General features: G+C 45.8%; 1 long non-coding RNA gene across 3 annotated transcripts; it reads right to left on the bottom strand.

Moving 5' to 3' along the window:
- Positions 1-1,072: 1,072 nt before the first annotated feature.
- Positions 1,073-23,428, bottom strand: LOC123286577 (uncharacterized). 3 transcript variants are annotated; one of them, XR_011504044.1, is made up of 6 exons: positions 23,291-23,428; positions 18,174-18,472; positions 17,609-17,677; positions 3,272-3,439; positions 1,491-1,519; positions 1,073-1,228 (listed from the first exon to the last, which is right to left on the bottom strand). It is a non-coding gene; the product is annotated as an uncharacterized lncRNA (long non-coding RNA). The 3 variants fall into 3 exon arrangements; XR_011504045.1 differs by lacking the exon at positions 1,491-1,519 and having other exon boundaries at positions 1,075-1,228; XR_006529085.2 differs by lacking the exons at positions 1,073-1,228; positions 1,491-1,519; positions 3,272-3,439 and adding an exon at positions 13,281-13,556.
- Positions 23,429-23,436: the final 8 nt, after the last annotated feature.

The following is a 23,436-nucleotide window of genomic DNA, read 5'->3' as shown; positions in this document are numbered from 1 at the left end:
AACCATACAATGTTTGTCCTTTTATGACTGGCTTATTTCACTTAGCATAATGTCTTCAAGGTTCATCCATGTTGTAGCATGTGTCAGAATTTCATTGCTTTGTAAGGCTGAATAATATTCTATTGAATGGATACACCAAATTTTGTTTATCCATTCATCCATTGATGGACACTTGGGTTGTTTCCACCTTTTGGCTATTGTGAATAATGCTGCTGTGAACATGGGTGTACAAATATCTCTACTATTTCCTGCTTTCCATGCTCTTGTATATATACCCAGAGTGCAATTTCTGGATCAAATGGTAATTCTATGTTTAATTTTTGGGGAGTCACATACTGTTTTTGATAGTGGCTGGTCCATTGCTACCAGTAATGCACAAAAGTTCCAATTTCTCCACAACCACACCAACACTTGTTTTCTGTTTTTCTGATAATAGCCCTCCTAATGGGTATGGAGTGGTATCTCATTGTGATTTTGATTTGCATTTCCCTTATGATTAGCAATGTTGAGCATCTTTTCATGTGCTTATTGGCCATTTGTATATGTTCTTTGGAAAAATGTCTATTCAGGTCGTTGGCCCATTTTCTAATTGGGTTGTTTGGTCTTTGTTGTTGAGTTTTGGTTCTCTATATATTCTAGATATTAATCCTTTATGAGATATGTGATTTACAAATGGTTTCTCCCATTCTACAAGTTGTCTTTTTACTCTGTTGATAATTTCCTTTGATCCGCAGAAGTTTTTAATTTTGGTGAAGTCCAATTTGTATATTTTTGTTTTTGTTGCCTGTGCCTTTGGTGTCATAGCCAAGAAATCATTGCTAAATCCAATGTCGTGAAGATTTTCATTTATGTTTTCTTCTGAGTTTTATAGTTTTAGCTCTTACGTTTACGTTTGATCCATTTTGAGTTAATTTTGGTAAATGGTGTTAGATGAGTCTAATTCATTGTTTTGCATGGAGATATCCAGTTTTCCTGGAACCATTTGTTGACTCACTGATTTCTAAGATCCTATATCAGTTAGGAATTTTGTTCAGCTTCAAGAACTAGAAACTGACCTCAGTAGCTTAAACACACAAGTTTTTATTATTTCACAAAAAAAGGTCATGGGTAAGCTGTTCTTAGCTGCTGTGAATGCTTCGTGGGGATCCAGGCTCCTTCTGTCTTTCTCTTCCGCCATGCATGGCTTCCATTCTGGGTCCGCTGTGGCTGCCAGAACTCCAGCCAATGCCTGTAAATTCCAGGGAGCAGGAAGGAGGAAGGGGGAGGGATTAAAGAATGCCACTCCCTTTAAGGAGCCTAAGCCCTGAACACTTCCACTTAAATCTCATCAGTCAGATCTTAGTCCCAAAGCTGGACAGGAGTCTGGGAAATATAGACTTTCGTCTGGGTACATTGCCATTCCAAATAAAATCAGGACACTTTTACCAAGGAGGAAGAGAAGAAGGAACATAGGCTTAGGTAGCTAGCAGCCTCTGCCTTGGGGAACTTACACATCTGAAATTCCATGGCAATCTGTCTCCTGGAGAAGAAAATGAGAAAATGGTTGCAAAGTGCTTACCAGATGCCTCGCTCAGGTTATGCACTCAAAAAATGTTAGCTAGAATTTTTTTTTTTTTTATTACTCTCTAATCTCAGATAGGCCTGTTCCTATACCTATGCAGAACAGACAGTTCTCTGCGTGGTGGGATTAACGGACTTCAGAGGTGAAAACTGCCTCCCGCGGATCCTCCCACAGAAGCCTCAAATGCACCATGAGTGCTGCAAGTCTCTCTTCCAATCCAAAGCGGGTGAGGGAGGAGGGCAATAGGTAGACTTCACATTCAGCTACCCTCAGCCTCAGACTGTCTGATGCTTTTTTGCCTGGTTGCCGGCTGGGATCCAGGCTCCAGGGGAGTCAGGATCAGGAGGGACGGGTCATATGCAGCCTAGAGAGAACCTGCTGAGTGATCATCTCAGTGAAGATGAAAAGTACAGGAACGGGGCTGGTTGGCTGCTTTTGTGTATGTGCAGGGGTGGAGGCGTTTAACCATGGTGGAGGGCGTGCTTGGCCCCTCCCTGCCCTTCCTGGACCTATCTGGACACTCTGTCAGGCACAGCGCAGTTAATTGCAGTGAAACAAGCCGGGCTGTGAAGGCCTGGATTTGAACCAGAACCACCCTTCAGGTGTGTGGAGGTGCTGCAAAGCCCAGAGAGGGCCAGAAGATGTAGCCAAGCCTTAGTGGGATTCTGCAGTGTGGTTCCAGAGGCCTGGGATCACTTAGCAGTCAGCCTCAGAGTGACCTGTCAGAGACAGCAGGGCCCCAGACAGCACCAGGCTGGGCTGCAGAAGTCCTTCCTGGGAAGACTGTGCAGACCCCTGTGCTCGGGGCGTGGTGTCAGCAGGCACACACTGCCAGGAAGAGGAGTGGAGCTTGAGCGGGGACCTCGTGTCAGAAACCAGGCTGCAGGGGGCCCATTTAGTAGCAGAAGTGGGGGCCTAAAGTCAGCCCAAGTGGGTGTAATAGTCCAAATATTGCATCACCAGTATGGCCAGACTCCCACCAGTCAGGGCAGACAAAGGCCTTAGAACTGGGGCAGGGTCCTGGAGACCTCCTACTAGGCCAAGGGCCAACCCTTTATTTTGTGGATCATGGGAACGTCTTGGGGGTGTGGCAGAGGAGTCAAGGGTCTGAGCTGGCAGAGGGCACTCAGGGGACATGGAGCTGCAGCTCTTTACCCAGCGATGTGGAGGTACTTCAGTATTTTAACCACTGGTACAACTGAAGCCGTTTGTTAGTGTCTGAGTGTCAGCCCTGGGCCCAGGGGCACAGCAAGTGTGGCTTGAGGCTCCTGACTTTCCTAGAGTAGAGTGTCATTGGGATGGACTGGGTCAGAGCTAGGCCTGCCCAGGGGACAATGAGCTCCTTACACACACGCAGGCACACACTCGCCACACTTTATTGGACCCCTCAGTGTAGAGGCTCTGAGTGGACCTTTAGGATTTCTGTCTTGGCTGAATCAGTGCTCTGGCTGGGGCACAGGGGCAGGTGTGGGGGTACTTGGGGCTGGCATTTGCTGGAGGTAAGTGAGCCAAAGGCAACCAAAGGTCAAATTCTGAGGCAAGGTTAACCCAAAGGGTAGGTTTCTGGAAAAAAGGTGGGGAACACAAACAAGAACTGTGGGACAGAGCTGATACCAGGGGACAGGTTCCAGGGCCCGGGGACCTCCTAGTGTTGTGTGGGGTGCAAAGCCCATCTCCAAGTGTGGGGTGAGGGAGCTGTCTTAGGCTGACCTTTTGTCAGTGCTGCCAGACCCCTGGGGAGAGCTAGGGCGAGGCTGCAGGAGTCCATGCTGGCCAAGTCAAAGGTCAACAACCCATTCTGCCACTGGTGAGCAAACGCAGGCTGTCCCCGGTCGGAAGCACAAATGACTACCAAACTGGTCCACTGACAGCAGATTCCTGATGGACAATGAGATGACAGTCAGCAATAACTTCAAGAAGACTTGTATTCAAGGGGACGTGGTAGAAAGAGAATCTACATGGGATTCGGGGGCTCCAGTTTCCTCTCTAAGTTCTGCTGTTAACAGGCTGTGTGACCTCAGGTGAGTCACTGCACTTCTCTGGGCCACACCTCCTCCACCCGGGAAATGAGGGCTTGGGCTTGAGGCCTCACATGTAAATGTAGGGTAGAGATCATGAGGAGAGGAAGAGCCGCCCTGAGTGAGTCAAGGAACATTCCGGCAGGGGATGCTCATAGTATATTCTGGTGGGATTCAGCTTCAACATCTGGGAAAGCTTCTGAAAACTCCCAATCCAGAAAATGCAATGGGGTGAGGTTGTCTGAATCTTGGTCTGCTCCCTAAGATGCTCAGATCCCACATATGTATCAAGTCTGGAAGCCAGAGGCAGAACTATCTTAAAGCTGAAGGATTTTCAGGGTCCCCGGTTGCATGGGCCCCTTCCAAGACCTTGGAGAGGCTCAAGCCTGTGTTCACATTCTTTTCCTTAAGGAAAGTATCCCTAAATGGTACACGCTTATAAAACATGGCCCTCGCCCTGCCAGGTACCCTGTGATTTGGAGCCATTATGTGGCAGGTGGAGGACACTGACAAGGACCCATCTAATCAGATGGGCAAGGCTCAGCGACAGACAGCAGGCAGCTGCACCTGTGGTGGCTTGGTGGCTTGACATGTACTTACAAAACAATACCATACACACCTATCCCACTTTCACCCTCATTATCCCAGTCACTCCTCCCCACAAGCCGTTGAGATGGGCGGGACAGGTCTTATCAGCTCTGATTTAGATGACAAAACTGAGGCTCAGAGAAGCTAAGAGGCCTGCTCAAGTTTGCAAAGCTGGCTGGAGACAGAAGCAGGACTCAAACTCAGGACTTTCTTATGACCAGCCCAGCACTCTTCAGCTCCCCAGTTCAGGACAAGACACAGTCAGCCCAAAGCATAGCATAGAGAGATTCACCCCTCTGCCCCGGAGAGGCACCGAATGGCTGCCTATGGCACAAACAGCTCCATCCTGGTTCTGGGGACAAAGGAGGCACTGTGGACATAAAACACAAAACATAACTTGGAATCATAAGTGTTTTTCCATTTCCCCCTTGTTTTCTTCCTGAACTTTGCATTCCCACTCACAACAGAAGTCATTTGGATCAGGTATATTTATACTAAATATAAACAGAGATGCTCAACCCCAGTATAGTTCAGTTGGCAATAATTTCTCTACAATATCCAGTCTGCAAACAACAACTAGAGTTTTAGAGGCCCAACACACACACACACACAAGCACACACGCACAGAAACACACACGCCTGCATGTGCACACATGTGTGACAACTCCAGTGTCTTGAAGCCACAGCTAGGTGGACGAGGGACTTCCAATCCCCACCCCAAATCTGAGCCAGATCTCTAGACTTGGTTTGGCCTAGTGAGACAACCCCACCCAGGAAACCTCAGGACCAAACCCACCTACCAAACAACAGGGAGAAAACAGCTGCAGAGTGAGTCGCCCCGATCCCTTCAGTGGCTTTATCCTAACAAGGCCACCTGGGGCCCCAGCATAACTAGGACCGGGTCTCATGGGCACTTGAGGGACTGTGCGGGCGGCCCCTCCACGGAAGGGTTTCAGAGCCAGGGAGACTGCCGAGGAGCAGTTTGGAGGAACCATGCGGAACTTTCTGATCTCACCTCAGAAGGTGTTGTCTGTGTTCTCAATCTGGATCTCCCCAGGGGAGTGAGAGTCATTGGAGGGCACGTTTGAATGTTCCTACAACTTTCTGACTTTGAAAAGGAAGCCCCTCTCTATTATCCTGTAATTTGGCAAAATGGGCTCTCTTCTAGCCCCTTGCTGATTTATGGGCTCCAATCAAGTCCTTTTCTTTTTTCTGACGAGTGAGTCCGAATCCTTCTTAGATTATCCACAGTGGATTTTCCTCCCTCTGTCTAATCCCTGCTCATTCCCCTGGATCTTCTGCAAGTAGGTACAGTATGCGTTTTTGAGGTGTCACAACCAGGATTTAGAGTTTGTGTTGGGGGACATAGAGAGGAATTCCCACTTAATTCATTTGAAACTGCCTTTTATCGTATGGCTTATGTGGCAGCCAGCCTCCAAGATGGCCATACAATGATTTGCCTCCTGATAGTCACACCCTTGTGTATGTAGTCCCCTCCCACACCACGGGTGACCTGAGTGATCAATAGGATGTTGTAGAAATGATGGAAATGAGACTTCTGAGGCTAGGTGACGAAAGACACTGCAGCTTCTGCCTTGTGCTCTTTCTTCGATCACCTGCTCTGGCGGAAGCCAGCTGCTATGTTGTGAGAACACCCAAGCAGCCCTATGGAGAAGTCCAGGCGGTGGTGCATGGAGGCTTTCTGCTAACAGCTGGCATGAACTTGCCACCGTCCCTGTGAGAGAACCAACCTGGAAGTGGATCCTCCAGCCCCAGTCATGCTTTCAGATGACTGCAGCCCTGACTGACATCTTGATCCTGCCACCTTATGAGAGACTCAGAGCCACACCACCTGGTGAAACCACTCCGAATTCCTGGCCCACAGAAACTACGTGAGATAATAAATGCTTACTGTTGTAAGTCAAGGAGTTTTGGGGTAATTTGTTACACAGTATTAGATAAATAATACAGTCAATATTATACATCAAAGCAAAAGGGATAGAGTAGAGAGAACTGTTTGGAACTCTGACAAATTTTTCTAGTTCTGGTGGGATGCCCAGGCCTCCATGGTCCTAATGATGGGCATGTGACCACTGCTTGGCACATTGGACTCTGCGCTCCTTGGCTCCTTTCTAACTGAATCTTCTGGAAGTCTGAGTTGAATTTCTTCTCTCTCTTGCAAATAAGAGTTCTGAGTTAAGAGGATCACACACAGAGAGGCAGCAAAAAGTAGAAGGAGGAGGAGGAGAAAGATAAAGTGCTCTGTACTTCAGCCCAATCAAGGAATATAAAAGCAAACAGTTCCTAGAAACTGGACTGTGCATTTCCTTAACCGCATTTGATATGACTTCCTGTGCCCTACTCTTCTGAAGGGAGATGGAGACACCATTTGCTTCCATCAATTTACAAATAATTAGGTGAGGGTCCGACCTGGTGGCACAGTGGTTAAGTTCACATGTTCCGCTTTGGCGGCCCAGGGTTCACCAGTTCGGATCCCGAGTGCAGACATGGCACCACTTGTCAAGCCATGCTGTGGCAGGTGTCCCACATATAAAGTAGAGGAAGATGGGCATGATGTGAGCTCAGGGCCAGTCTTCCTCAGCAAAAAGAGGAGGAATGGCAGCAGATGTTAGCTCAGGGCTAATCTTCCTCAAAATAAATAAATAAATAAAATAAAAATAATTAAGTGGGTCAAACTCAGTATTGGATTTGGGACAGTAGCCTTTTTTCCTCCTATAATTAGGGAAAGGGCGGCGAAATTTGTCTACGTGTTCTACACATGGAACATAGATAGATGTGGGGGACAAAAGAGATGGAGAAAACATGGTCCTTCTCTTTCAATAACTTACAGTCTAAATAGATAATCATCTCTACTGGGAAGAAATGTCACAGTCGCTAGGGGACAGTGCACATACTGTCACAGCTTCTGAAGTCATCTGGGTAGACCTTCCAATTCGAGTCTGAAATAAACTCTGCCTATAAACTTCTATGGGAGGAGCCCCATGAAACCCACGCTTGCTGTCAACTTCTTAAATCTGTTGCCATTGTCATATTGTTTGAAATGCTGGATGTTGAAAGCCATGGTAGCATTTAGTCATTTAGGAAACTCATGGCGATGGTGAATGGTTTTGATTTTTCGTTTGTTCTTTTTACAGTATCATTTTTTTCCATTTAAAAAAACTGAGATATAATTCATGTACCATAAAATTTACCACTTAAACTGTTCAATTCTGTAGTTTTTTGTACAAGGTTGGGCAACCATCGCCACTAATTCCAGAACATTTTCATCACCCCAAAAAGAACCCCTATACCTGTTAGCAGTCTATTCCCATTCGTTCTTCCCCCAGCCCCTGGCAAGCACTAAGCCACTTTCTGTCTCTATAGATTTGTCTGTTCTGGACATTTCATATAAATGGAATCATGTGATATGTAATCTTTTGTGACTGATTTCTTTCACGTAGCATAATGTTTTCCAGGTTCATCCACGTTGTAGCAGGAGTCAGTACTTCATTTCTCTTATTGATGAACGGGATTCCATTGTGAGGGTACATTTTGTTTATCCATTCATCAGTTGATGGACATGGGTTGTTTCCAGTGAGCAGTTTTTAAGGAAGCCTGATCCATGTTGTGCTCGAAATTGTTGTAAGTGATATTTCCCGTCCCCTCTGTCCTCACCATGGAACTCCCCAGGAAGCAGGGTACTTGTCGCAGGGCAGTGAAGTAGTGAATACGCGTCTATAAGGATGAAATCAGCCCCTTGGCTCTGGATTGATCAGAGGAAGTCCCACATCATGAAGTTCCCCCCGGGCATCTTTCTTGTCATTCAGGCAATGCAGCCGTTGTCACAAGCCTACCCCAGTGAGCTTGCTGGAACTCCCAGCCCTGAGTCCCGCATAGAAAGCCCTTTGCAGCCTCCTGTTTCCAAGCTTAGTGAGCGCCCATGTGCTTTTACCCAGTCATTTGCTGCAAATGACTAGCCTGTCTCAGCCTAGAGATGAAGTAGATGACCATTCTTGACTGGCCACGTGTCGGGGGAGGCAGAGTTGTGTGTGAGCAGGAGAGCAAAGACCGTGACCGGGAAGGAGTCCCTTTAAGTGAAACCACATTATGCATTCAGTCAGCCAGTCACTCTGTAAGTATTCAGCCCTTCTGTGGTCCTGGCCCTGAACCAGGCACTGTGGGGTATCACACATCACTTCCTCTTGAAGACCTTGTGGCCCAGATAGGGAAGCTGTGAAATATCACAGTAGCTGAGGACTGGAAAGTCCCAACTTCTATAATATGGACAGGAAAGTTGCCTTGCACACAGAAGATGATCGAATATTATGGCAGCAAGAACAAAAGTCTGAATGCTTGAAGGCGAAAATAACTGCACATAAGAGAAGTGGAAAGAAATTCCACCTCTGGTTCATTTACCAGGAATTTAATAAGAAACTAGGAAAGCTGGGTGTGCCAGTTACTAAGCTATTACCTCTCAGCTCCAATCCAGCCTTTATACTCCACTTTGTGATGCTGGCTGTGCTCCTTACAAACACTTTTCTCCTTTGCCATTTGCTCCCTGACAAGCTCCACTGGCAGTGGGTAATCATGGGAGCCTGCGAGGCTGGAGTAGGGACACGTGGTTTGCTCCTTCCAGTTTGCCACCTGTTCCTGACAGCGGCACCCCAGCAACGCATCTTCTCCTGGCAGTGGCTGTTCCTTCCAGGGAGCAGCAGAATCACCTTCATTGCACCCCCTCAGAGACACCAGCAGGGTTTGGGCAGCAGCCCCTCCTCAGAGGCTAAGTTCCAGCTCCCCAGGAGCCCCTCCAAGTTCTAAGTTTAGTAATTCCAACCTCTCTCCTTTGTTTCCTCAGCCCCAGGTATGGCAGGTGCTTCTGACAGCTGCTATATCTGTGATAAGTTGGTATTCTCTTTTTGCCTTGTCAGATACCTCGTTACAACTAGTTACAACTAGTTAATAAAGTTATTTATTTTGAACTATCTGTTAAAATAAATGAAGTGGTTTCCATCTGCTGATGACCTCTGAATCCTGACTGATGGTGTGGATCCAGACAAGCTGAGACTGATGTCATTGTCCAAGGGTGACCACTCCTGAAGGAATATCCTACTTTGGCCAGGAGGCGGAAGGAAGTCCACACCCTGCAGGAGAGGACTCCAGCCGTGCCGTGTGAGCAGCGTGAAGAAGACTCCACGCAGGAGACACATTCAATTTCATAGATATAAATCTTAGGAAGGAATAAGTGTTGAATGAACTCTGCGGGGACATGGTATGGCCCACGGCAGCACCTCGGCATACATATCCTGTTCATGTGTGGATAATACTTCAGATTCCCAGAAGTCATATGGGAAGTCTGTGCCCATAAGTCTATTTCTTGTAGTGTCAATAGGTGAGAGTGCCTGGTAGAGCCCTTTACTTAGTCTTCTAGCATTTTTTTCAAAAGATTCTATTTCTGACGTATAGCCTGTAGCAAGGGTCTTTAGACAAAGTGAAGGGATAGCAGAAACCCCTTGCTAATGACAAAACTGAATGTCTGGTTAATTTACTCTGGTAACCAATAACACCAGAATGAAGGTGAGTAGAATCCTCTATTGGGTGTAATACATAACCATTCTGGGGTAAGCATGTATCATGGTCTTTGAGGACATTGGCAAACCTCAAGTTCCTTCTAATCCACCCAGTAAAGTGTGTATTACCATTGCTCCTGGTTGGCAAGAGTATTTTATATACAGGAAAAAATCATAAAAATCAGTTCGTTGAGAGTTACTGTGTCTATGCACCTGAACATGAGTCTGCTTCTTTCCATCCTGAAAGGTGAACAACCACTGAGGTAACACTTTGCCTGTTCATCACTGGCCCAGGAGAGCTGAGCTGCTCTTTTTTGTTGACAGTTCTTCCCATATTATGAACCTCATAAACACAACAGCTAGGCCAATCTTCCTCATCCAAAAAAAAGGTTGGGGCCGGCCCCGTGGCCAAGTGGTTAAGTTTGCATGCTCCACTTCGGAGGCCCAGGGTTTTGCCAGTTTGGATTCTGGGCGCAGACATGGCACCGCTCGTCAGGCCAAGCTGAGACGGCATCCCACACAGCACAACCAGAAGGACCTTCAGCTAGAATATACAACTATTACTGGGGGGCCTTGGGGAGAAGAAGAGAAAGAAAAAAAAAAAAGAAGATTGTCAACAGATGTTAGCTCAGGTGCCAATCTTTAAAAAAAAACGTTTTGGCATTTGAGGCCTTGATCCTGGACAGACTGCCTCTCAGGGCTACCTAAGTCCTAGAGAGCTACCCTCCTCTGCACCTGTGCCTTTGATATACAAACCAACCAGTCCAGGGCCCATACCCCAGCCATCTCCTTTATCAAACTCCCACACACCAAGCCAATATTTCCCCTCACCTGAGTCATCCCAGGACCAGGTACCAGACAGCTAGGGATCACCCCTGAGGCCCGGAGCTCACCAAGATTATTCAAACTCTCCAATCCTAAGCTTCTCAACACACCTACTCTGTCTCACCCATTCCTTCCTGTGAAAACCCTAATTAGGCTCTGGGCCATGCTCCCCCTTCTGTCTCCTGATCAGCCCTGGTGCTTCCCCCTGTGGCCCTCCATAGCATGACTTGCCTCCTGTTTCTAGGGATCTGTGAGTACAGACTTCTCCTCATGACAATCATTTCCATGTCTGCACGGCTTACCACACCTGATTAAAACAAATCCTTGGTACGTTTTTAGAACAGACTGCTAATTGTGAGCTCAATACCTATTTGCATTTTTTTTCCTTCTCTTAAGATCCCTGTAATGAGTACAAATGACAAATTCCTATAATCTGTTAACCCAGCTTTCCCCAAAGAAGCCAACCAGATATATTGTAGCCAGATATACAAGGCTATAATTACACACAGATCATCGTAAATGGCCAATTAGTTTTCCTCTGTGTGGAGGGGCGAAGGTTTTTCTCATTTACAGATGCACAAACAAGAAGCACAATCTTCAGTGCTAACATCGGCCCTGGGTCAGACACAAATACGGACACTGACACATGTGTACAGGAAAAAACAGAAATAAACCTCTGCAGGTAAACAACTCTGAGAGTGCCGAGCTGGACAGGCAGAAAGCTGTGGTCACTACTTTCTCCCCATGGAGAGCTTTCCTGGTTCCATCCCATGGAATTCCTTAAACGAAGAAATGTTGACAGATGACTGCTGTGGACAGAAAGAGCCCAGGTCTCTACTTCATCGGTGGAAGTTTTCACAGACTGTCCAGGACAAGCAGCGGTTCCACATCTACCCAGGCTGCCGGCCTTTGAGCTGAAGGACGTGCTTTCCACCTCCAACCTCATCTGCCAGGCCTTTTCTCCAGTCAGCGTTTCTGGGGCCCAGACCAGGCCTTTCCAACTCTCTTCTGAAGGACAGTAACTAGTTCCTACCAGTTTCCAACAGTCATACAGGCAGACTTGACTTAGAAAGCCACATTTTCTGTTTCTAATTTTGAGAAGACAAACATATCTTATCCATAGCAGACAGATAGGTATGACCATCAGACTTCGATGCATAAAAGCTCTGAAAATGAGCCAAATTTGCCATATTCTGGCGAAAATTCACTGGTTGGTGAAGCAACCCTGAGACAAGAAGGCCGTGAAGGCACAAAGGATCTCAAAATTATGTTTTCTGTGAAGTTCTTGATCTAGGGGCTGCTCTCTACTTTAGGAAGTCCTTGTGAGGGAATGCGACCTCCCAAAAGAAATTGTTAAAGTAACAATAACAACCAATTGTTCATCAAATAAAGTGATATTCCTCAGAGAGTCAGCTGATCCTCCGCTGGGCCTGTTAGGACCCATTCTCAGATGATATTACAAGGTCTCACAAACATGTCTGCCTTATTTCCAAGTTTTTTATTATTCTCCCTGAACAAAGTTTCCTTTCTGGAAAGTCGAAACAACCAGCACAAGTAAAAGCAACTTTGAGTGCTGGATTTCCTGATTCCTAAGAAATGAGAAAATATGATCAGATAATTTAAAAACATAGTCAGATGCTAAAAGTGTTCATAGGCTTGGAGTTCAAAATTCCATTTCTAAAAACCTATTCTGTAGAAGTATTCAGAGCTGCATGCACCTAAAGCTTCATGCCCAAAGATGTGCATCCCGGTGCCTTTGATCACAGTGAAGAGCTGGAGACAGTCTGAAGGGTTCACTAATGATGACGGTAGGAAGCTTCAACTCCTTCAAGAGGCTGCAAATTTATCCTTACTCCAGTCCTTACTGACTATAAGCCTTTACTCCTGATCTGTACACTTAGGACTAACAATGCTCGTGACTGGATTACCCAGTAGGCAGATGTGTTTAGGCCCTAGTAAAGCAGGGGCACCAGAGAAAATGCTTTTGAAAGAATCTAGCGCTTGCTGTAGAGGAAAAAAACACCAAAATAGTCTGAACAGGAAACTTACACTTTCTTATACTTATTTTATCTTTGGGGTTTTTTTTCATTTGTTTTTTTCCTTTTTTCTCCCAAAGCCCTCCAGTACATAGTCAAAAATTTTTTTTTTTTAGTTGTGGGTGCTTCTAGTTGTGGCATGTGGGACGTTGCCTCAGCGTGGCCTGGTGAGCGGTACCGTGTCCGTGCCCAGGATTCAAACTGGCAAAACCCTGGGCCGCTGAAGCAGAGCACACAAACTTAACCACTCGGCCATGGGGGCAGCCCCTTATCTTTTGTTTGTATATATTTATTTATTTATTTATTTATTTATTTATTTTGAGGAAGATTAGCCCTGAGCTAACATCTGCCACTAATCCTCCTCTTTTTGCTGAGGAAGACTGGCCCTGAGCTCACATCCGTGCCCATCTTGCTCTACTTTATATGTGGGATGCCTACCACAGCGTGGCTTTTGCCAAGCAGTGCCATGTCTGCACCCGGTATCCGAACTGGCGAACCCCAGGCCCCTGAAGTGGAACGTGTGCACTTAACCACTGTGCCACCAGGCCGGCCCCCTATCTATTGTTTTTTAGTTTATAAACAGTATAGTGGTACCATGATCTTGTTGGGGAGGAAAAACTTTCCATCTACCTTCTTAGGTTCATACTTTGGGGGCTTGCAAATTAAACTGACAAGACAAATTAGCAAGAGAAAACATGGATTTTAATCACGTATGTATGGGAGTTCACAAAGAAATGTGATCCAGAGGGGCAGTTAGAATTTGGGGTATATATACCATCTTAGGAGAGAAAGGGAAAAGGGAGGAGAAGAGGTGTGGGAAAGACAAATGGGCCCTGCAGAGAGTGGATGGGAGATATGACAGTTTTGTGACAATGTCTGCTTGGGCACGGTGCCGACTTCTCCTCTCTGAAGATTAGAGTTGGTGGTGCCGACTTCTCCTCTCTGAAGATTAGAGTTGCTCCTGGGAGGGGATTTATGACAATAGAGTTCTTTGAGGAGGCTCTACTTTTAGGCAGATAAAGGATTTCAGGAACTCAAAATATTTCCATTCCAGCTCAAAATACTTTTTATACCATAGTCACAGAGGCTTAAAAGAGAACCACTTCAATCTCCTCATACTTAGGGTACGAGAAAGTTCTTAGTAACCATGAGTACTCTTAGTGACCACGAGTACTCTTTGCCGCTGACTGGATGTTACAGGGATTAGCTACTTGAGAATCTGGGAATGAGGGAACTCAGCTTGCTCCAGATGCTGAACTGTAAACCCTATGACTGATGGATCAGAGAAGAGATATGCAAAGCCAACGAAAGAGGCTCTGGGGCCAGCAGAACTTGACTGCAACCTGATTAAATATGTCAACATATCTAAAGAAAAAATGAGTCATCGTTTGGAAGGAGGGCTGACTTTCCCCTCCCAGGTAGTTCCTCTGCTCCCCAACTGGTTACCTTTAAAGCAGACCTCCCGCAACTGTTCATGAGTTTGAACTGGAATGAAAATGAACAACACCTGAATTTATTGACCACCAGATGCGAGACCTTGTGCTAAAGGTCATTAGTATATTATTTTACTTGAGTCTCACAATAGCCTGAAGCCAGTATTATTATCTCATTTAATAAATGTTTAGAGAGACCACTGTGTTGCCCACATGATAGTTCAAGCTGTCAGGTGGCAGAGCTAAGACCAGACCAGAATCTAAGCTCCTGTCCTCCAGGTTGCCATCGTCCAGGCTCCATTCAGGGATCCTTCTCCTGGATCTTGAGCGGTCTGCTCAGGTTGTCCCTCCCCAAACTTGTACTCATTTTGCCAGTGAACCAAAGAAGTGGGAAATAAACCCCGCTCTCCTGCCTCCAATGTGGGTGACCCACAAGAACAGATGTCTTGCAGGGTCTTCAGCCTCCAAGATGGCTAAAACCTAGGAGGTGTCAAAGCCCAGCACCACCGTGGAGGAGAAGTGGAGTCCCTCTGTGAGCCCTGATTCTGCAAACAACCACCTGGGTGATGGGGAGAAGTCACTAAGCCTCTCTGGACCTAATTTTCTCATTTTGAAATGAGAGCAGTAGACCAGATCTCGTCTCAGCACTGCCCTCCTGGGATTCTGTAGTGCAATAAAAAGGGTAAAAGCCTCGATAGGGATACAGGTTGCAAGGAGAGAGGCTGGGTCCTCATGAGAGCGTTTCCAATTGCAGCGATGGAGCTATTTTTAGATTTGATCTGGTTTCTCATGCATGTTGCATGTTGCAGGATGGTTTTCTGGGTCAACCTTTCTCAAATAGACTGTCATCTAATCCATGGCGAGGACATTTGCCCCAAGAGAGTAGCAACTTTTCCCACACTAGCATTGACCGTTTGGAGATCACTTTGCCCCCATTATATGACTGGCCTTCAAAGAACTGGGATGTGGCGGCTCCACGTGTCTTTGGTTTGAAAAGGGGGATCCTGTAGGGAGTGGCTCTAGTCTGTCATATGTGGAGTTTCTTCTCTATTTTTTTACTCATGCATTTATTCAGTAATTTGTTTTTCTGGTGTGCCTACTATGCGCTAGAAACTTAGAATACAATGGTGAGCAAAAAGAGAGAGGACTCCTACCGCCAAGAAGCTTACACTGGGGGAGAAGACATTAATTAAATAATCATACAAATTTTCATTGCAACTAAACAAGTACTACAAAGGAAAAGTACAGGATGCCTTGAGAGCCTAAAATTGGGAGATCAGAGAAGGCTTCCTTAGGGAGGTGCTATTTTAACAATTCTGTAGGATGAGCATAATTAAATAGAGGTGTCAAGGGAGGGGAAAAGTATTCCTGCAAGAGGAAAGAGCATGGGCACAGGTCTGTGAAAGGAGGAATCAAGAAACCAGAAGAAAGTCAGTGTAGTAGAGCACAGAGATCAAGGGGGCAACAGAGAGAAAAAACTTTTCCTCTACCCTCTTAGGTTCAGTACTGGAGCCTGTGAATTAAACTAACAAAAGACAGATTAACTGGAAAAAATTATTCATATGCATATGGGAGCTTACAAAAGAAGTAGCTCGATAAATGATTTAAGTTAGAGGCTTATATATCTAATTTAGTAGGGAAAAGGGGTTGGAGAAAAAAGGCCTCTATAGGAAGAAGCAGTGGGTTTTTAAAGAAAAGACAAATGGATTTCTAGAAGAACAAATGGGAGATAAGAAAGTTTGTGATAATGCTTTTCATGTAGGTTCAAGTGGTCTTTCTCTCTTTTTCATGATCATAAAACCCCCAGAGAGAGGCTTTACGGTAGGTTTACTCCTGGTCTCCTTCCCAGAATAAAAGCCACCCTGAGGGGGGATTTTGTGGCAGCCTCAATTCCCAGCAGTCTCAGCTTTTAGTCAGATGAGGGAAGCTCCAAGAAGGCTTCTTTCTGGATCTGTTGAATCCCAAATGCCTTCATCTTAAAATAATCTTCATACCAACTCTGGGATTCTAAATGTGTCCCCACACGGCACTGACAAAAGGCGATGCCAGAGAGGCAGCAGGGGCTAGATGACACATAACACAGTACGCTGTTTAGCTTCATCCTTTCCCTCAGAATAATGGAAAGAATTGGAGGGTTTGAAGCAGAGAACTACAGGCTTAGATTAGCATTGGTTGCACTTGGGGAGCATTTGAGAACTCCAGAGCTGATGGGGAACAGGCTGGAAGTACCAGTTTGGAACTCAGAGGAGAGCTCTGAAGATCTTTGTATGAGTCATCTACGTGTAGATGGTAATTATAGACCAGTGTGTGGATGAGTTCGCCTAAGGAGAGAATATATAGGAAAATAATGTTCCTTCCCACCCACCTGTAAATTAAGAAAAGAAAGAAAAGAAAAGGAAAAAGTTGTCGGGGAGGAAGCCAGCCTGCAGGAAAGCCACCTGTGTCTAGGTCTGCAGACAGGACCTCTGTGAGCCTGTAAACATGTTATTCCTATTACTTCATTGCAACCCCAACCTTGGAGCTGTCTTTTCATCTGACAAATGGGACTAAAAATCTCTGCTTCAGCTGCTTTAAAAGAACTGATGACACTCAAGTGGATATGAAAATTCTTCAAAAATACAAAGTATTATAATATTGTTATAGTTGCTGTTACTATTCATGCTATTATCACATTGTTGTTGGCTGAGAAGAGCAGGAAATGAAGCAGAGGAAAATAACATTTATTGTAAGCTTACTAATAGACCACACTATGCCAGCCAATTTGCATTATTAATCCTCGCTACAACCATAACGAAGTGGGTGCCATAACCCCATTTTACAGATGAGAAACTGAACTGAGGCTCAGCGAGGTAAAGAGATTGCCTTCTAAAGTCTCACAGCCAGGACATGACAGAACTGAATGCACACTCACGTCTCACACCAAGGCCCATGCTGTTCCTTTTAAAAACATTATTTCTCCCTTACTGTGCAACCCCACACACGCACGCACGCACACACACACACGCACAGATTTTTTCAGCTCAAACAGTGCAACACAGTATCAAAGGAAATAATTGAATTTCAGCAGTCATAAAGGTCTGGCCTGGACTGCTCCTCCTCCTCCAGAGTGGTGAGGCCGCTGTGCTGACAGCGGGAAATGAGGGGGAACTTCAGCCTGGCTCCCCGCTGCTCTGCTGCTGGGCACGCAGTTTGGCAAACAGTATCACGTTATTTACTTACTCATATATGTCATCACAGACTTTTCACAGGAAGGATGGGTAGCTGTTTATCTAAAGAGCTAGAAATTGATAAAATTGCCATCTCTGAGCCATGTAGAGCAAATCCTATTCCATCAAAGATATTCCCAAGCCTCAGCCAACCAAGTTTTCTACCTTTCAACCATTTTTCTTATAGTGTAGGAACAACTCACAAAAGGACAGCAAGGGAAAACCTCTGGCAGTGTAGGGGTGTAGTTATTTGGCTACGTACAGAGAGCCGCAGACACGATGGAGGATGCACACGTAGAGATACACATACGTACAGCTCTAGCTCCTGCCCTCAAGGAGCTTACACTCCACATATCATATGACAACAATCCTACCTGGCATGGCAAGTGAGAAATAGATGCTCCTGCTTCAGAGGCAGGTCAGAGAGGTCACCGTGACTGGGGCTGTTGAAGACAAATTCACAGGAGAGGAGCTGCTTGAGCTTTGGGGAAAAGGCAGCGTTCAGATGGGTGCATAGGAGAGCATTCCAGGCAGAGGGAACCACATGTACAAGGGCACAGAGTTTGGAACTAAGAAAGTCAGGTTTAGGAATAGAGACAGGACCTGCCTGAGAGGAACAGGAGTGCATGTTGGGAACAATGGCTGGACGTGTCATTTAGGGGCATATAATGGATGGCATTGATTACTGCGTCAACTTCACCCAGGGCTTCTCAACCTCGACACTGTTGACATTCTGGACCAGATGGTTCTTTCTGTGTGGGGGCTGGGGGTAGGGAGGATGAGAACCTCTGTGTACTGTAGGACAGTTAGTAGCATTCCTGGTCTCTCCCTACTAGGTGCCAGTAGTACCCTCACCCCAGTAGTTCCTTCCCCTCAGTTGTGACACGAAAAATGTCCTCAGACATTGCCAAAAGTCCCCTGGGAGACAAAGTCACTCACTGGGTTGAGAACTGCTGGGTTAAGGTATTGTGATAGTGTGCTGTGAATTTTCTCAGGGTCGACAGCTGCTTCCATACACCATCAGGGCTCCCGCGCTCCTGGCCCTATTATGGTAACCTGCAGTCCATAGAGAATCCATCCTCCTACTGGACTCCAGGTTCCAGTTGTGGATGGTGTCCTTCTTCACCAGCCCTACTTCAACACGCCTGGAGAATTCCACCAGCGAAGAAAGAACAGGTAAAATGCAGCAAGCCAAGAGTTAACAAGGGTGGCCTGGCGTCCGAGTGGAGATGAAACACCTAAAACAAAAATATTAAATAAAAAAGCACATGGAAAGCTCTGAAGCAATTTAATATTAACATCAAACCTCACACCCGTTAGGATGGCTACTATCAAAAAAACAGAAAACAACAAGTGTTGACACGGATGTGGAGAAATTGGAACACTTGTGCATTGTTGGTAGGAATGTAAAACGGTACAGCCACTGTGGACACTTCTCAAAAAATTAAAACTAGAGGGGTCGGCCCCGTGGCTGAGTGGTTAAGTTTGCGCGCTCCGCTGCAGGCGGCCCAGTGTTTCCTTGGTTCGAATCCTGGGCGCGAACATGGCACTGCTCGTCAAACCACGCTGAGGCGGCATCCCACATGCCACATCTAGAAGTACCCACAACGAAGAATATACAACTATGTACTGGGAGGCTTTGGGGAGAAAAAGGAAAAAATAAAATCTTTAAAAAAAAAAAAAAATTAAAACTAGAACTACCATATGACCCAGCAATTCCACTGCTGGGTATATACCCAAAAGAGTGGAAAGCAGGGTCTCAAATAAATATTTGTACACCCATGTTCACAGGAGCATCATTCACAATAGCTCAAACGTGGAAGCAACCCGTGTGTCCATTGACCAATGAATGGATAAGCAAAATATGGTGTATATATACAATGGAATATTATTCAGCCTTACAAAAGGAAGGAGATTCTGATATATGCTACAACATAGATGAACCTTGAGGACGTTATGCTAAGTGACATCAGCCAGTCATAAAAAGACAGATACTGTATGATTGCACTTATATGAGTTACTTAGAGTAGTCAGAATCAGAGATAGAAAGTAGAATGGTGGTTGCCAGGGGCTGGGGAGATGGGGAACAGAAAGTTATTTTTTAATGCATATAGAGTTTGAGTTCGACAAGATGAAAAGAGTTCTGGAGTTGCATGGGGGTGATGGTTGCACAACAGTGTGAATGTATTTAATGCCACTGAACTATACACTTAAAAATGGTGAAGATGGAAAATTTTATGTTTTGTATATTTTACCACAATAAAAAAAAGTGAAAGGGGCCGGCCTCGTGGCCGAGTGGTTAAGTTCAGGCATTCCACTTCGGCAGCCCAGGGTTTTGCCGGTTCGGATCCTGGGCAAGGACATGGCACCGCTCATCAAGCCATGCTGAGGCAGCATCCCACATGCCACAACTAGAAGGACCCACAACTAAAAATACATGACTATGTACCAGGGGGCTTTGGGGAGAAAAAGGAAAAATAAAATCTTTAAAAAAAAAACCTAAAAAAAATTTAACATCAAGAATGATGGGAAAATGTTCTATTTCCTTCTGAACATTGAGCCCATTAGCAATAAAACATCACACTGTGATTGTCCCAGAGTTGGGCAGTGAAAGTCTATCCAATTAGACCCGGCCTCAAGCCCACTCGAGCCCCTGATGAACACCAGCTGGGATGTTCAGAGGCCGATGTATTGTTTTCTTGCCCTCTGTGACAGGCAGGTTGTTGATATAAGAACTCTGTGAAAATGTTTATGATTATTCTGGCTTTTCTTAACTGGGGATTCTAGAACCACACCTCTCCTCGGGGACTTTTACATGGGCGGTGGAATGTCAAGAGCAGTGCTAGAACAGAGCTTCTGTGCAGCCGAGTGACCTCTTGGAGCTCAGCTTCCCACCTCCTGCAGCTCTTTATGCAACCTGTCACCTTCCTGTTTTGTCTGGAAAGAAAAGCTTGTGAAATACCCAGGGTGGAGCCTAGGAAACTAAAAAATTTCTTTCTATTACTGCTAGAATGAATATTTGAAAAGCTAAACCTCCATTATAATGATAGCTAGTGTTTATGGAGTATTTACTGTCCTTACAGGGGTTATGAGCCCAGCGTGAGGAAGCTGAGGCTTGAAGTTGGTGGGTGGCCTGCCAAGGACACACGGACAGTAACGCGTACCCTGAGGATTTGAACCCAGTTCTGCCTGTCTCCTGAACGCCCTTAACTTTGACGCTACATCAGTATTGAGCAGTCAGGCCTGCCTATGTGGGCTGCTGATGGAGCCTCTCCAGCCTCCACAAAGAGAACCTCTCTCTACCGAGACTTGCTTCACTTAAGCCTGGGGACTTGCAGCGTCTTGTCTGAGTCCCCTCTCTGACCAGCTTCCACCTAGTAGCAGCTGGGAATCTGCTCCCTTCTTGCTCTTAAAGAAAAGGTTTCATTTGGTTATTTATTCACTGTAGGAAATTAGGAAAATCCTGAAAAGCACCAGAGGGGGGAAAAAGTCATACATAATTACGAAACCTTGAGATAATCTTTTAAAACAGCTTGACGTATTTCCTTCACATTCAAAGTGTTTTTCAGAGGCCTGTTGATCCCAGCCTGCTACCAGCTCCTGACTCACCAGCATGGTTGTGTTCACAGACAGGCCCACGCAAGGAGCTACCGACAGAAGGTACAGGAAAGTATGACCTGGCACCCACTATGTCCTAGAAGCTTCTCCTTTTATTCTCGTGGGTGAAGACTTTCTCCTCAAAGTGGCCCCCACAACACTGTGTCCTGCCACCTTACAGCCTCAAGTGAAAGTCAGAATTTTGGAGCCAACTTCTGGAGAAATTTGGAGAATTGATACAGAAAAATTGATATGCCCTTTTCTCCCTGAATTTCTTATCCTGAGCATAATGCTGATTTGGTTTAAATCTGAGCCTGGCTCTTTTAGAAGCCAGGCACCACACCCAGGCTAATATGGGGTATATAGTTACCACCCTGGTAATTATCCAGGCCATAAATCACCCAACCCCTATCCCTTTAGACTGTCCAATAGAAATATAACAAGAGCTGTATGTGTAATTTAAAAATTTTAGTAGCCACATAAAAAAGTAAAAAGGAACAAGTGAAATTAATTTTACTGACATTTTATTTAACCCATGATATTAAAAATACTATTGTAATCAATATTAAAAATATTACTAATGAGCTATTTTACCTTCTTTTTTTGTGCTAAGTCTTTGACGTCTGGTATTTATTTTACCCTCACAGCACATCTCAATTTGGAGCAGCCACAGTTCAAGTACTCAATAGTCACAAGTGGCCAGTGGCCGCCATATTGGACAGCATAGTTCCAGACCAATTTTAGCTCCATTCAGTGACCTGTAGCAGCCTCCCTGACCATATTCCCATGCTCAGGTCATTTCCCAGCCAGTCCTGAATGCTCCAAGGGTGGGAGAAATGGAGAAAGGGCCTTTTTGCACACTGAACAGGACCTGCCCTCCAGCATACTGGTTGGCAAGGAGCTTGAGCTGACGAGAGTCTCTGCAGATCTGGTGATGGAGCGTTCAGCATCGTCTCCACATGTGAGCACAGATCACCCTCAGGGAAGGCAGGAGAAGCAGATCCCACTCCCTTGGCAAAGCCCTCCCGGTGGCTTCCTATTGCATACGCAATCACGTTCAAACTCCATAGTGTGCCTCCTGCACCGACTTACCTGATCTCCAACTTTATTTCTCATGACTCCCCTGTGGGGCCTTAGTTAAAGCCAAGCCAAAGCAACCGGGCACCCCACGGCATGCTTGGCATTTCCTGCCTCCATATTCTTGGATATGCCATTTGTTCCCAGCTAGAACGTCCTCATCTACAAAATTCCCACCCAATTCTGAAGGCCCAGTGCTTCTTCTCTTCCTGGAACCTTCTTTAATGACTCCTGCTGGAAGGGTCTTCATCCTCCTCTGATATCTATAATGCACTTACCAGCAATAACCAGGTCCAGTGGCTTTGTATTTCAGGACATGCCTTATTAACTTTTTACTTTAGGTTGTAAACACCCAAAGGGCAAGGGCCAGAGTCTTAGGTAACAATAATAACAATAAATGACAGTTAAATGTCTATTAGCACTTACTGTGTTCCGGGCACTGTGCTAAGCACTTTTCAATTAATCCTCACAACAACCCTGGGAAATTATTCCCATTTTATAGGTGAGAAAACGGAGGCGAGAGAGGTAACTTACCCAGTCACATGGCCAAGTGTGGCTTCAAGCCCAGGCAGTCTGGCTGCAGAGCCTAACCATTTCCCCTGCAACCCGCCCTCCACCACCTCCCTGGCTGTGGCTGTTCCTTCTCTACCTCGGGCTGCGAACTTGGTAGACAGTAAATACACATTTAGTTATATGTCAACTACTTGGGGTTTTTCCCATAGGATCTAACAGAGTGTTAGGCACATAATAGAGATTTAATAGATTTCAAAATTAATGCCCTGCACCTGCTCAGCCACCATGGGACTGGACATTCCTTGCACAGCCATGGCGTGGCTCCTCCTCTGTATCTCAGCCCCTCCTCAGCACCCACAGCTCGAGCTGTGCCAGCCAACGCAGCTCCATAACTAGATGCCAGCTTTCTTCTCAGCCTTGGTGCACACCTTGTACAACAGAAGACATGGACCAGACAGTGGGACGCAAAGAAGGTCCCCACTAGACACAAGTGAATCCCCTCATTTCTATCAACCTTATCTGCTTGTGTAGGGCTCTTATCACTAAGAGGCAATTTAATCCTCCCTCCTGGAACCAGAAAGTCTCATACCCATTCCCCAGGGAGCTGAGATAAGACCAAAGTTTAGGATTACTCTTTGATAAGAGCCTTGTTTAAACAAGATCGCATATAAAAGCTGGTCTGATCCCCACACCCTTCTCCCCTCTGCTCCCCTCTCTCCTTTCTTCACCTTTTGCTTGGGAGATTGCAAGATTGTGCAATGCACCCCAGAGACTGGGCTCTGGCAGACCTCATGCAAATTGCTTTCCAACACACAAATCTGTTTCCCAGCCCTCTTTGTGAGTCCTCCTCCCCGAGGCCTCGCCCTTACCTCCTCCCTGGGAGTTGACAACTCGGGGCTCCCCCGGGGCCGATTGCTCAGATGTGTTTCTGGGCACTTGCAATTGGCACTTGCTCATTTACATTTTGAAACTAGAGGGACGTTCAACACTGGTTGGCTTCACATCCTGTGAATTG

Source organism: Equus asinus, chromosome 6 (assembly GCF_041296235.1).
Source record: "Equus asinus isolate D_3611 breed Donkey chromosome 6, EquAss-T2T_v2, whole genome shotgun sequence".
Classification (NCBI taxonomy): domain Eukaryota; kingdom Metazoa; phylum Chordata; class Mammalia; order Perissodactyla; family Equidae; genus Equus; species Equus asinus.
The sequence above is the reverse complement of the archived record's forward strand: the minus strand, read 5'-3'. Positions and strand labels throughout refer to the sequence as shown.